This window comes from Dipteris shenzhenensis, chromosome 9 (assembly GCF_047967505.1).
Source record: "Dipteris shenzhenensis isolate YYH24624 ecotype China chromosome 9, Dip_SZ_1.0, whole genome shotgun sequence".
NCBI classification, from domain to species: Eukaryota; Viridiplantae; Streptophyta; class Polypodiopsida; order Gleicheniales; family Dipteridaceae; genus Dipteris; species Dipteris shenzhenensis.
Window position 1 is genome coordinate 24,247,550 of NC_141604.1, and position 14,472 is coordinate 24,262,021.

Sequence of the window (14,472 nt, forward strand, 5' to 3'; positions counted from 1 at the left end):
TTGAAGTTGAGGGCTATGGATCCTACCATGTAGAATGGCATCTAGCTGCTGCTGCTGACCTCAAGACTATTAAATGTATGTTGAATGTGGCACATGGAGCAAATACAAGCCATCCTTGTCCACTATGCATGCAAATGAGAGTACCTGCAAAGGGTGGTAAGAAGAATCAAAAGCAATGGGCCTCTAAAGTTGTAGAGATAGATCAAACTAAGGCACCAGATAGGGATGCTCTAGGGAAAGATCCATCATGGAGCCCAATTCTTGAAATTCCTCTTGAGTGAGTACACATTTTTGTGCTTCATGCTATTGTGAGAATAATTGAAAAGGTGGTTCATCTGTACATCATTGATGCATATAACTTGAAGCCCCAACAAGAGAGTGAGAGGATGATTGCAAGGATTGAAAAGGTTCTTTCATATATGTAACTACACTCTAGGCAAGTAAAGATGAGAAAAGATCTAGAAAAATAGGCAATGTTCCTTGTAAGCCAAGCTTTGGTGGTGTTAAGGCTTTAAAATTCCTTTCTGCAAAGAAGAAGAATGACAACCTCAAAGGTGCTAATGAGTTTGATGTATGGAGAAAGTTACACAATGCCTGTTATGAACGAGGGGGGAAGGGAAAAAAAAGACTAGAAAAGGCACGAGTGTGGTTAGCTCTTGATAGCTTGGTACCTTTACAACTACAAAAGAAAAGATTCAAAGAAGATGATGCACAGTGTCTCATCAATGCTATGAATGACTTTAGCCGGAATATGGAGATAGCTTGGGGAAAGAATCATTTCACATAGTACATGGTAATCTCTAACTTGGACATTGAGATGTGCATATTGAATGGTCCTATATTTAATGATTTGTTTTTCTATTTGGCAACACATATTATATGCTCATGCACCATACATGACATGGAATTATGGAAGCATCGGAGTGTGGTCCACTCATGGCATGGAAAGATTGCATTGGCAAGCATGTTGTGCATATAATAGAGTGACCCAACACGGGGGTGGTAGAACTAAGTCAAGCCCAATGGTTCAATTGGTTCAATGGTGGTATAGGCGTATCAAAATAAGAGCAGCTACAATACTAGCATTCAAAGAATCCTTAGTGTCCCATGCAGTGCAAGATGTTAATATGGAACGTCGAAGAAGAATATACAACTCATCGAATGCAAGAAATCTGTTACAAGGTTTGTAGCAAATGATGTCGCGAATAGCCAAGAGGCTTTACAAGGCTTGAAATGATGTGCACAATGCCGTAAAATAGCCAAATAGGCTTTACAATGATGGCATGTGTGTGAGAAATCAAATCATGTGTGATCTAGACACTGAACAATCGGTCAATGTCTCTGAATACTCTGAAGTTTACTCACTGAATTGTGAAACGTCAGGTTTCAGGTAATGTGATGATGTGAAACCGTATGTGAGCACTGGAACTGACTCTGAGTAGGAACTATTTAGGAATTTTTTGGCATGGCTTCGATTGGCTACTTTGGAGTTCTCTCTGCAATGGATGATCTAATCTACTCTAAACTAGATCTAGACCAATCTTCAAGTGATGAAAAAGAAGCAAATAATTCATTTTCTTTGTTCGTTTTAGGTGCTGGGTCCAGATGCATCAATGTAGAGGCTGATGTGAATGTAGGAAGTGGATTTATCACCGAGGCTTAAAAGTGTGTGATACTTGCAAAAAAATGTGCGTGTGATATAACAAGCACGTAGAGCACAAAAAATCGAGGGTTTTTTATTTTGGGAGCACCCTCAAATTCTTCCTGGATTAAGAGATACGGCTTGATCTAGGTGTAGGGTCAAAAGGATAGCAAATGTGCTCAATGATGATGTGGCACTTAGGGGGTCACATGTAGTGATTGTGCCTATAGACGGGGTGTGCCTCTAGGGCATTGTATGCTGATGTGGCAACTGGGTGCACATGTTGTGTGCTAGTGTACTTGCAGAGGGGTCAATGTGCCTAGCAAGGGACTGTGCCATGTGGCAATGATGATGTGGTAGTGCAGACTGGGCAAGTGAGGTGGCACTTTGACTTGTCAACCCTGATGGCATGGCCCTGTTGACTTGGTAGTGATGACATGGATGCCATGTGTCAGTTGAGGTGTCAGGGTGACATGGCATGAAATGATCCAGCTGCTATGTTGATGTAGCAAGAGACTGCCACATGGCAAATAAGAGATGATGTGGCAGATAGGGTGTAGGCAATGACGTGCCAGCTAGGATAGAGTGCCACGTGGAGCTATCAAGACCAATCCTTGGTGGTGTGGTGACCCTGGGATAGTGTGACAATGGATAGGGTTAGGTGATGGAATCTCAGAGATTCCATCAAAATCTACTTGAGATTCCGTTGTCATTTTGACATTTCGTGGTGTCCATGAGAGGCTATGAGCTAGAGCTTGCCCATTAACTTTAGCGCGGTCATGGAACTCGTTGATGATCGTTGGAGAGCCGTCGAGCTATGGGCACTGTTTGGATGTATGGGCTGTTGGAGCCTTTGGTGCATGAAGTAGCTGGGAGCTGGAGCTAGGAGTCGACTAGCATGGCACTGTCTGCAAATGGTCAGGTCGCTTGCAGAGAAGACGGTGATCGTGTTGCTTGGCATAGGAGGCTAGGCTATCTGTAGATGGTTGGGTCACTTGGACTAGAGAAGATGGTGGTCGGCTACTTGGCGTAGGAGGAATCATCCAAGTTGGCATGCAACCCATCATAGACAAGGGCGCATATGGGTGGAGACAGATGAAAATGATGGTGAGACTCTTCCAATGTGGATGCCCATGCATAAGTTTTAGAATTTATTTGTAATTTTAGTTATGTGATTTGCAGTAAAGCCAACGTATAATGGATGTGAGTTGCAGTATAAATGAGAAATTTTGTGTTATGGGATGTTAATTATAAGCATTTAGCTCAAGGTTGCACTAATTTTACTTTTTTAAGGGTTTTTATTGAAACAAGTATTTTTAAAAAATTAGGTTTTTGTCCCTATATAAGAGAATGCGCCCTCATTTTCATTTCACTATTTAAAGAGCTCTCCACTCCCACACCACCTCCCACTTGCCCTTGAGATTTCCACCCTATCTCTTGCACCCTCACCCTTTCTCTTGCACACTCTCTCCATTCCCCGATGGCCAGTCCCAAGATCAAGGCACGACGAAGACTTGCACAGCCAGACCCACCTCCAGACTCAGAGACAGAGAGCAATAGCCCCCCTTGGACAAAATATGAAGAGGGGAGAAGAGAAGAGTGGAGATGAGGAGAGAGGGCACAGCTAGAGAGCACACCACAAATGACTAACTGTACACTAGATTTAGTTGAAAAAATAGAATATATACAAACCCTTTTAGGGTTAGGGTTAGGGGATCTAACCCTTTCCTTTATAGCACTCTATAAGGTTAGTGCTATGCACATATGATCATGTGATGGTGTTATGCACACATGATCACATGATGTTGAGCGTGAACTCTCAACACCTTCCCTCAAGATCAACATCATGAAGTAGGCCTTCCCTCAAGATGATGATTCTGGGGAATCGAAGAAGGACTGAGCATTACATTCCATCACACCCCTTTAATGGGAATGTCCTTTGTCTGCATCAAACCAAGAGCTAGTCAGTGTTTCTCGAATAGCTCTTTACCGAGTGGTTTGGTAAAGATGTCTACAACATTTTTTTTGCTATCACAATGCTGCAATGTGATGTCACCAAGTAACACTCTTTCTCTGATGAAGTGCTCTCTGACATCAATGTGCTTTGTTTTGGAGTGATATACTGGATTTTTGGCCAATGCTTGAGCCGATTGATTATCACACTATATTGTTGTTGGCTTTAACTCATCAAAGTAATCTGTTTCTGACAATAGTCTTCTGAGCCATATAGCCTCACATGCACCTATAGTGAGTGCTCTATATTCTTCTTCAGTCGAAGATAAAGAAACAGTTGGTTGTTTATTTGACAACCATGATATAGCACCTTGACCAAGGAAAAATGCATATCCCTATGCCAATCTCCTAGTCTCATGATCTCTGGCATAATCACTATCACAGTATCCATGCAACCATGGATGACTTCCTCTGTATTCTATCCCAAACTGTCTTGTACCTCTGATGTATCTCAAGACTCTTTTGGCTGCATTCCAATGAGAGTGTTTTGGATTTGCCATAAACTGTGCTAGTGAGCTTACTGCATAACAAATATCTAGCCGTGTGATTGTCAGATATATAAGAGATTTGATGAGCTGCCTATAGTATCTGTCATTGACTGTACTAGGCTTTTCTGAATCTTTAGTAAGTTTCAAACTTTGCTCCATGGGAGTGGCTACAATCTTGCAATCTACCATATGAAACTTCTTCAGGAGATTGTCAACATACTTGAACTGACTCATGAATGTGCTATCTCAATCTCTCCAAAACTCAATTCCAAGACAATAGTGCATAAGTCCAAGATCTTTCATGTCGCACTCTACAGATAAGTCTTGTTTTAATTTTCTGATGAAGCTATCCTTGCTTCCTGTCACAATCAGATCATCTACGTACAAAAGTGCAATAGTAATATCTTCCCCTTGAACTTTGTAGTAGAGAGTATGATCTGCATTGGACTTCATGTATCCCAGATTAGTAGAATACTTGTCAATTCTATTGTACCAACTTCTGGGTGCTTGCTTTAAGCCGTAGAGACTCTTCTTGAGATGGCAAACCTTATTCTCCTTTCCTAGTTCAACATAACCTACTGGTTGTTGCATGTAGACTTCCTCATCTAAATGCATTCTTGACATCGAGCTGATACACATTCCATTTGTTGAGTGTTGCTAGTCATATCAAGAACCATATGGAATCCATCTTTGCTACTGGAGCATAAGTCTCATCATAATCTTGACCATATTGTTGTGCAAATCCTTTTGCAACTAATCTAGCTTTGTATCTCTAAATACTGCCATCTAGATTGTACTTCACTTTGTATACCCATTTGTTGGCTATGGCCTTCTTTCCTGGTGGAAGGTCACATAATTCCCAAGTGTTATTTTTATACAAAGGATCCATTTCTTCATTCATAGCAGTTTGCCATTCTAGCTTGTCTACTGCGTCTTCCAAGTACACTGGCTCTTCTATAGCCATGATGGTAGTCATAAGAGCATAGTTGGTGGTTTCCACCTGAATTGCTTTGCCTTTCTGAGCATATGTCAATCTGGCTGGTGGTCTGCTTTCCCTAGTAGACCGTCTAAGTTGCTGTGGCTCTGCTTGGGGTGTTGTTGGAAATTCTTGCTCTTCTTCATCAACCTGTTCTATAGATGACTGTGAAGTCGATGCTTCTATCTCTTGTGTAGGTGACGATTTCCATTCTGATTCCTCATCAAAGATTACATCTCTGGAGATAATGACTTTGTGGTTGATGGGATCATACAATTTGTATGCTTTGCTTTCTTCACTGTAGCCAACCATGATGCATTTGTGTGACTTCACATCCAATTTCCTGTGATGATCATCATGTATGTGGGCATACGCTATGCAACAAAATATGCAGAGATGCCCAATGCATGGCTTGTTTCTAGTGAATGCTTCATAAGGACTCATACCCTATATCATTTTGGTAGGAAGCCGATTAAGCAAGTAGTTAGCTGTAGCTATTGCTTCCACACAATACTGATTCAAAAGAGGCTTTTCACTAAGCATTGCTCTAGCACTATGCTCTAGCACTATCTGCTAAAGTCCCATTCTTTCTTTCAGCTCTTGCATTCTGCTGAGGAGTATCTGCACATGTCAATTGTCTTCGAATGCCATGGTTTCTGCAAAAGTTCATGAATGATGAAGACATGTATTCACCTCCTCTATTTGATCTCATGACCTTGATCTTTTTGCTTGTTTGGTTTTCTACCATGGCTTTGAATTCTTGAAATCTAGAAAACACTTCAGATTTCTCTTTTAGAAAGTAGACCCAACAATATTTGATGTAGTCGTCGATGAAGGTCAAGTAATAAAGTGAACCATTGATGCTGCGAGTCTGGGCATAACACCATACATCTGTATGTATCAAATCAAGAATACCTCATGCACGAGAGGTACTTCTGACAAAGTTGGTTCGCTTTTGTTTGCCGAAGCAGCATGCTTCATAAACTTTTCCAAGAAACTATAGCTTTGGAATCCCAATTGCCATATTCTAATTCTTGAGATCTAACAAGTACTTGAAGTTGACATGACCATATCTCTTGTGCCATTTTGCAAATAGTGGCATCTGTTGCATTTGAGCTGACATGGCATGCTTATCTAGTATTGTAGCTAGCATTCTGTATAAGCATCCTTCCTTGACACCTTTTGCTACTAGCTAACATCTTTTGGATTTGTCTCTGATAATGCATTCATCACCATCGAAGATGACTTTGTAATTGTGTTCCGTCATTTGACCTACTGACAAAAGGTTCTTGCTGAGCTTCAGAACATAGAGCACATCTTTGACTAATCCTTTTGTACCAGTGAAATTGTTCATAGGGATAACACCTGTCCCTTGAACTAGATTTGGTGTATTGTCTACTGTGTAGATGACATTCTTCTGTCCTTCTAATGGCTTCATTTTTGTGAACCATTCCTGATGATTTGTCATATGAGATGATGCACCACTGTCGATGTACCAAGGATCCTATTCCACTTGGTTGGCTTGATAACTGAAATCCTCTTTGGGATTGAAATCAGTGTCTAGGTGCATTTGTCGAGGTGCATTGTATCAGTCTAATGCAATTCCTCGCTTGCAAGAAACATATTTCCATGTCCATTTGCAAAATGATTGTGACTAGAATGTCCACCACGATGATTTCCTCTACCTCGAAAATTCCCTCGATTATTGCTAGATTGACTGCCTTGATCATACTGCTTCTTGTGGCAATCTCTTTCATAGTGTCCAAACTTGTGACAGTAGTTGCACTGAATGTTAGACACATTGGTGGATGCATTCCCTCATCCTTGGAATCTTCCTCGATTGGAATGATTTCCTCTTTGCTGATTTTGATGTTGTTGAGGATGATGCTGATGCTGATGCTGAAGGATGATGCTGATGCTGATGCTGATTTTGTTGATGATGATGACCACTTTTTTGGTATGATCTACCTCTGTTTCTACCTTTGTCTGTGCTTCTATCTGAAGCTGTGAGTGCCTGATCATTATAATGACCTTTACGTGCTTGAATGGCTTGAGTCCTGAGTTCTTCACCAAGTAGAACTAACTGAAGTTCTTCTAGTGTCAGAATTTGCCATTGGATGGCAATACTCTAGACTAGATTCTTGTATCCCTCTCCTAGTCCATTTAGGATTACTTGAACCATTTATGTGGGGTTCATAGTCTCTCCTACTGCTGCAAGTTGATTGTTGTAGTCTTTAATGCGGAGTACATAAGCATGACCAGTTTCACTACTGTTGCGGAAACTCTGGTTGATTTGGTTTCTCAGGGTGAGAATCCTAGATGTGTTCTTGGACTCGTAGAGAGCTGCAAACATATCCCATGCTTCTTTTGATGTCTTGACTGTGTTGAGTTGTCCTAGCATGACATCTTGCACATTCTGCTTGATCAAGTGATAGGCATATTTGTCTTTCTTATCCCATTCTACTTGAGCTCGGGCAATGGCAGGATCTGCTACTGGTGTGAAAACTGTTTGTGTAGATGTAGATCCCGATGTAGATTCCGTTGGTGGTGCTATGACAACAGATGGAGTAGAGCTACTGGTGGCTGGATTGTCCAATGGTCTAGGTGTAGACCCATCGACATACTCCCATTTGTCCTGAAGCACAAGAATGGCCTCGATTCAGTATTTCCATGTACCATAATTGGAGTTGTCTAACTTAGCAGATCCCTCCAGATTGAGATTGCTAATCGACATGGTGCAAGAAATGTACTCAAAAGTGTCGTGAAGATCTCTGTATGAATCAACTGCAAATACACTGAAGATGCCAAGTGAAATCTCTGAACCGTCGGTGAAGATAGAACTGCAGTATATAAAATCTGATCTGTATTACAAGGCTTGTGGCAATGATGCCGGGAATAGCCAAGAGGCTTTACAGGCTGAAAATGATGTGCACGATGCCGTGAGATAGCCGAATAGGCTTTACAATGGTGGCATGTGTGTGTGAAATCAATTTCTATCTGCCCATTGAAACAATCTGCAATGCCTCTGAACTCTGAAGTCTACTCACTGAACTAATGAACGTGAGGTTTCAGGTAATGTAATGATGTGAAACCATATGTGAGCATATGGACTGACTCCAAGTAGGTACTAGTCGAGAATTTCAGGCATGGTTTAGATTGGCAACTTGGGGAAATTCAAAGTGTCCCCTCTATGGTGATCTAGTCTACTCTGATCTAGATCTAAACCAACTGTCGATCAATGAAAGAACAGCAAATAATTCCTTTTCTTTTGTTCTTTTTAAGTGTTGGGTCAGATGCATCGATGTAGAGGCAAATGTGCATGAAGGAAGTGGTTTTGTCAGCAAGGCTCAAATGTGAGTGTAACTTGGGCTGAAATGTGCATGTGATGTGAGGAGCAGTAGAGCACAAAAAAACGAGCGACTTTCCTTTTTGGAGCTCCCTCAAATTCTTCCTGGATCAAGAGATATGACTTGATCTAGGTGGAGGGGCAAAAGGAGTGCAAATGTGCTCAATGATGATGTGTCACTGTGAGTCACATGCAGTGATGATGTGGCACTGTGCCTAGCAAGAGGTGTGCCAGTGAAGCCTGTGCTGAGGTGGCAAGACTGGTCACATGAAGTGACTGTGAAGCACTATGTGTGCCTACAAAGGTCAGTGCTGACTGGACTGCTGAGGTGGCACTGCTGAGGTGACAGAGGTGATGTGGCAGTGATGACATGGCTTGATGACATGGCCAGATGATGTGTCCTAATGATGTGGCATGGATGACATGTCACTAATGACGTGGATTGCTGATGTGGCATAGGTGATGTGGCTATCGGTGATGATGTGGTAGTCTGTGACATGGCAAGCTGATTGCTTTGATGATGTGGCACCTGAGGGTGACATGGCAGATAAGGTTGTTGAGATATCGAGCTCCACTTGTGAGTGAGAAAAACGGGTGTTCTATCATTTTTGTCTCTTTCTCTACCTCTTTGGAGTATATAGAGTCAACTCCAAAAGAAGGAACACATACTTTCCAAATAATGAAGTGATTTTTCCTTGAAAGTTTATGTCTGTATTAAGTAGATACATTTTTTTATTAAGTAGATACGTTTTTGTATCACACTTTGTCTATATGCTTGTTACAAAAGACAAGGAATAGGGAGCGATTGAGGTACGTGATATTTAAAACTACAAGTTTATTTTTGGCATTTTTTTCTTCACTAGTGTAGGAGGGATAGATAGAGGAAGGGAAAGAGAGTGAGAGAGAGATTATTTTGAACTGCTATGTTTTTTTCTATTTGAGGGGATGAGTGAGGGAGAGAGACAGAAAAGAGTTGTTTATTTCTTCATTATTATAGGAGGGATAGATAGAGGAAGGAAAGGAGAGAGAGAGAGAGAGACAGAGAGAGAGAGAGAGACAGAGAGAGAGATTATATTTAAAACTGCTATGTTTTTTATGTGTTTGAGGGGATGAGTGAGGGAGAGAGACAAAAAATAGTCATTTGTTTCTTCACTAGTATAGGATGGATAGATAGATAGATAGATAAAAGCCCGCTATTCCTCAAACTTGCATACTTATAGACCCTCTCCCTATTTCTAATATTACAACCACGTGGCCATGACAAGGCGAGTCGATTCCTATTATAACATTTCTTCCACTCTTGCTCTTGGGGTTTAACATGCCCCCCAAACTGTAATTGATCCACCCTTGGATCAAGTTGTGTGCATAAGGCCGGTGGTCAACATTGATTGTACAAAAGAGTGGCAGTCAAAAAGCCTTTGTGAGATGCATCAAATGGAATCAGGGCTCTTAAAATTGTGTGTCATGTGTGTCCTCAAATGTGGTGGGCATGGAGATTGCAAACTCTGAGGTACATCCAGATGACCTGTTTGAAACTAGGGCCTTCATCCATGTTGAACACATCATGGTGGATTTGGAGATTCCTTTCTTTAAGAGCGAGGAGTTGATCCAAAAAGTCATGCATAGTAATTTAATGAGGAGGTGGATGTAGTGGATCGGAGGGACCATTTCTAGATCGAGGACTTCTCCATACCAATTGATATAGTCCTTCATTTGTGTAATAAAACCGTATGATGTGCCGATGGGGGGAAAGTTGAAGTAGGAGAGATTGTAGATGACATTAGAGTCATTATCCCACATTGTCCAAAAACTAGACCATTTCCATTTACGGGACACTGGCATATATGTTGGATGCATACAATGGGAACGACAGGCATTACAATCTTGTAACCAAATTCCTACTTCTTCAAAAATGGTACCCTCCAAGCACATTGAATCTTTGTCAATGTATTAGTAGTTGGCATTATGTTGGGCTTTGGATCTTCATAGTGACCTCTATGGTCGATGGCTGGCCTCCCACTTATGGAATGTCCATTGATGAATGTTGTAAGTGATCAAACTTCCATGATGTCCACTGCCTTGAGGTAAAAGCTTTGTAATTTGCTCTTTCACAAGCTAACATTAGTGAGGTCCTCGAAGGGTCGACATTTGTGCGACTCAATACCACCTTGGATCTCCTATTGGTATATCCTTGACATGATCCTCACCATCATTTGGAAAGTGGTTTTAGCTTGTGGAAGGCTATTGTGATGGAAGATCTTTTATAGGCACAAAGGTAGGTTGCAAGATGTGTTGTACTTGCTCCAATGTCAAGTCATTGGAGGTGACAAATGTCATGGTCCTCTTTGAACTTAAGGTCACCACTAAAAAAAGCCATTGCTAATATGGGATGTGCAAGTACAAAGTGGTGGCATATTATGTAAAAAATGTAGGTAGGTAGAAGGGGGTTGGTGAGATCTAATTGATACTAAATGGAAGAGATACTAAGAATGTTAATCTGAAAGTGGAAGGTGTCTTCGACTGTGCCGGGCTCTAAGGGATGGATGTTGAGGTCAGAGGATGTTTCCAATACGTGATCTTACTCTATCTCCCTTTAATTGTCCATTTTGATCTCCTTGGTAGGCTGGTTCCATGTGAGCTCAAGCTTATGGTACAATTGGTTATAATTTTCCAACTACTCCTGATTGGAGGCATACAAGGATTCAATCTAGTGGTGCATGGGTTTCTCCAAGACTCGTTTTGCCCCTGGAGTGCTACGGCCAACTCCCTCAACTTGCACACTGACAAAATATGAAGAGGGGAGAGGAGAAGAGTGGAGATGAGGAGAGAGGGCACAGCTAGAGAGCACACCACAAATGACTAACTGTACACTAGAATTAGTTGAAAAAATAGAATATATACAAACCCTTTTAGGGTTAGGGTTAGGGGATCTAACCCTTTCCTTTATAGCACTCTATAAGGTTAGTGCTATGCACATATGATCACGTGATGGTGCTATGCACACATGATCACATGATGTTGAGCGTGAACTCTCAACACCTTCCCTCAAGATCAACATCATGAAGTAGGCCTTCCCTCAAGATGATGATTCTGGGGAATCGAAGAAGGACTGAGCATTACATTCCATTACACCCCTTTAATGGGAATGTCCTTCCTCTGCGTCAAACCAAGAGCTAGTCGGTGTTTCTCGAATAGCTCTTTACCGAGTGGTTTGGTAAAGATGTCTGCAACATTTTCTTTGCTATCACAATGCTGCAGTGTGATGTCACCAAGTAACACTCTTTCTCTGATGAAGTGCTCTCTGACATCAATGTGCTTTGTTCTGGAGTGATATACTGGATTTTTGGCCAATGCTTGAGCCGATTGATTATCACACTATATTGTTGTTGGCTTTGACTCATCAAAGTAATCTGTTTCTGACAATAGTCTTCTGAGCCATATAGCCTCACATGCACCTGTAGTGAGTGCTCTATATTCTGCTTCAGTCGAAGACAAAGAAACAGTTGGCTGTTTGTTTGACAACCATGATATAGCACCTTGACCAAGGAAAAATGCATATCTCTGTGTCGATCTCCTGGTCTCATGATCTCCAGCATAGTCACTGTCACAGTATCCATGCAACCGTGGATGACTTCCTCTGTATTCTATCCCAAATTGTCTTGTACCTCTGATGTATCTCAAGACTCTTTTGGCTGCATTCCAGTGAGACTGTTTTGGATTTGCCATAAACTGTGCTAGTGAGCTTACTGCATAACAAATATCTAGCCGTGTGATTGTCAGATATATAAGAGATCCAATGAGTTGCCTGTAGTATCTGTCATTGATTGTAGGCTTTTCAAAATCTTTAGTAAGTTTCAAACTCTGTTCCATGGGAGTGGCTGCAATCTTGCAATCTGCCATATGAAACTTCTTCAGGAGACTGTCAACATATTTGAGCTGACTCATGAATGTGCTATCCGAATCTCTCTAGAACTCAATTCCAAGACAATAGTGCATAAGTCCAAGATCTTTCATGTCGAACTCTGCAGATAAGTCTTGTTTTAGCTTTCTGATGAAGCTATCCTTGCTTCCTGTCACAATGAGATCATCTACGTACAAAAGTGCAATAGTAATATCTTCCCCTTGAACTTTGTAGTAGAGAGTATGATCTGCATTGGACTTCATGTATCCCAGATCAGCAAAATACTTGTCAATTCTGCTGTACCAACTTCTGGGTGCTTGCTTTAAGCCATAGAGACTTTCTTAAGATGGCAAACTTTGTTCTCCTTTCCTGGTTCAACATAACCTGCGGGTTGTTGCATGTAGACTTCCTTGTCTAGATAACCATTGAGAAATGCATTCTTGACATCGAGCTGATACACATTCCATTTACTGAGTGTCGCTAGTGATATCAAGAACCGAATGGAATCCATCTTAGCTACTGGAGCATAAGTCTCATCATAATCTTGGCCATATTGTTGTGCAAATCCTTTTGCAACTAATCGGGCTTTGTATCTCTGAATACTGCCATCTGGATTGTACTTCACTTTGTATACCCATTGTTGGCTATGGCCTTCTTTCCTGGTGGAAGGTCGCATAATTCCCAAGTGTTATTTTTATACAAAGCATCCATTTCTTCATTCATAGCAGTTTGCCATTCTAGCTTATCTACTGCGTCTTCGAAGTACACTGGCTCTTCTGTAGCCATGATGATAGTCATAAGAGCATAGTTGGTGGTTTCCACCTGAATTGCTTTGCCTTTCTGAGCATATGTCAATCTGGCTGGTGGTCTGCTTTCCCTAGTAGACCGTCTGAGCTGCTGTGGCACTGCTTGGGGTGTTGCTGGCAATTCTTGCTCTTCTTCATCAACCTGTTCTGTAGATGACTGTGAAGTCGATGCTTCTATCTCTTGTGTAGGTGAGGTTTTCCATTCTGATTCCTCATCGAAGATTACATCTCTGGAGATAATGACTTTGCGGTTGATGGGATCATACAATTTGTATGCTTTGCTTTCTTCACTGTAGCCAACCATGATGCATTTGCGTGACTTCGCATCCAATTTTCTGTGATGATCATCATGTATGTGGGCATATGCTATGCAACCAAATATGCGGAGATGCCCAATGTGTGGCTTGTGTCCAGTGAATGCTTCATAAGGAGTCATACCTTGTATCGGTTCGGTAGGAAGCCGATTAAGCAAGTAGTTAGCTGTAGCTATTGCTTCTGCCCAATACTGATTCGGAAGATGCTTTTCACTAAGCATTGCTCTAGCACTGTCTGCTAAAGTCCCATTCTTCCTTTCAGCTATTGCATTTTGCTGAGGAGTATCTGCACATGTGAATTGTCTTCGAATGCCGTGAGTTTTGCAAAAGTTCATGAATGCTGAAGACATGTATTCACCTCCTCTGTCTGATCTCATGACCTTGATCTTTCTGCCTGTTTGGTTTTCTACCATGGCTTTGAATTCTTGAAAACTGGCGAGAATCTGGCAAACACTTCAGATTTTTCTTTCAGAAAGTAGACCCAACAATATCTGCTGTAGTCGTTGATGAAGGTCAAGTAATAAAGTGAACCATTGATGCTGCAGGTCTGAGCATAACCCCATACATCTGTATGAATTAAATCAAGAATACCTCGTGCACGAGAGGTATTTCTAACAAAGTTGGTTCGCTTTTGTTTGCCGAAGCAGCATGCTTCACAAACCTTTCCAAGAAATTGTAGTTTCGGAATCCCAATTGCCATATTTTGATTTCGGAGATCTAACAAGTACTTGAAGTTGACATGACCATATCTCTTGTGCCATTTTGCAGATAGTGGCATCTGTTGCATTTGAGCTGACATGGCATGCTTATCTGGTACTGTAGCTAGCATCCTGTATAAGCGTCCTTCCTTGACACCTTTTGCTACTAGCTGACCTCTTTTGGATTTGTCTCTGATAGTGCATTCATCACCGTCGAAGATGACTTTGTAGTTGTGTTCCATCATTTGACCTACTGACAAAAGGTTCTTGCTGAGCTTCGGAACATAG